At 36.4% G+C, this 1,532-nt stretch overlaps 1 protein-coding gene across 1 annotated transcript in view; it reads left to right on the top strand.

Annotated features, from left to right (window-relative positions):
- The window catches only part of LOC106812929 (dihydropyrimidine dehydrogenase [NADP(+)]-like), a 104,252-nt gene that overhangs the window by 32,032 nt on the left and 70,688 nt on the right, over positions 1-1,532 (top strand). The gene's annotated exons all lie outside the window — the stretch shown is intronic.

The following is a 1,532-nucleotide window of genomic DNA, read 5'->3' as shown; positions in this document are numbered from 1 at the left end:
GTACAACAACACACACACACACACACACACACACACACACACACACACACACACACACACACACACACACAAGATTAGCTGCTTTATAGTAAGGATAGAAATTGATTTGAAATGTTACAAATTAATTTATAATCTTGTAATTTGATTCGTAAGCATGTAACTAAATTGTAGCTTTTATGAATTGATTTACAAACCAGTAGACTGGTTTGTAGATACATGAATTAATTGTGACATACAACTTGATTTGTATTTTCGTAAATTGATTTGAAATGTTATAAATTAATTTAGAATCTTGTAAATTGATTCGTAAACATGTTAATAAATTGCAACTATAACTTATGTTTCTATAAATAAATTGTTAATTTTGTAAATTAATTTAAAACTTTGTAAATTAATTTAATGCATTGTAAATTGATTTGGGATTCTAGGTTTATATTCTTTAGAAATGATTTTTGAAGGTATAATGGCTTGGCATAGAATGGTTGAATTCTAATGTTTTTTACTGTTATAAAAATATGTATTCCAATTCTTTCATAACACAAACGTGTTATGAGTATGTCAAAGCCATACAGATATATAGTAAACAATCAGTTACTACATATATATATATTTCTATGGCTGAAACACACTGAGATGTCCTGAGTGTGTTCTAGACTGACCTGCAATTGACAGCTCTGCTCACATGCGCGCTATACGTAGTGCTACAGTACGTGCGCAGTAACGACACGCACCAGTCAATCAGCACTCTTGATGGGGTTTGTGGTAACAATCTTGGCAGCAATTAATACAAGCGCTCCACATATATTTACCCAGATTTCTATGACAGCCGAGAATATTTACGTGATACTGATATGAGAGGGAGTTCTTAAATAAAAGATAGAATTCAATTTAAAAGGAATTGCATGTGCTTTATTAAATAGTTTAGCTTGCCTTATTGACTGTTTATCATCCGTATCGTTTGTATCGCGATACGGACGCAGCGTATCGATTATTGTATCATGGGCCGCTGTATCGCGATTCACCGATGTATAGGTGAATCGTTAAAACCCCTAGGTAATAAAATATGATATATTTACATTGTAACCTCAGCCATCTATGTTATATTTTTGGTTTGCAGAGCATTTTGGCATTGAATCCAACAGTTCGCAAGCACGCATCTCTGATACCGAGTGCCACAACGAAAGCAAATAAGCGGCAGTGGAAGAGGAATCGGGACCACACATGCAATGTGAGCCAAGCAATAATAAAGAAAAGTGTTGCTACTAGAGATAGTTTAGAAAAGGTTAAAGAATAAAGGAAGGTGTAGGCAACATCTCGGTTTAATTGGGAAAGCATAGGATAATTATAGAAACCAGGGGCGGATCCAAGAATTTCAAAAAGAGGGGGCACCAAATGAGCAATATGTAGTGAAATGTGGGGGATGATACGGCGAGAGAGCGAAGCGAGTGAGGGGGGTCAGGGGCGTGTACAGGATTTGGACAAGGGGGGAGGGTCTAACCGTAACCCATACTTACGAGCACGCGAAGGGGGGT

The sequence above is a fragment of the Priapulus caudatus genome, unplaced genomic scaffold (genome assembly GCF_000485595.1).
Source record: "Priapulus caudatus unplaced genomic scaffold, Priapulus_caudatus-5.0.1 Scaffold702, whole genome shotgun sequence".
Lineage (NCBI taxonomy): Eukaryota > Metazoa > Priapulida > Priapulimorpha > Priapulimorphida > Priapulidae > Priapulus > Priapulus caudatus.
This window is presented reverse-complemented; position numbering and strand designations above follow the sequence as displayed.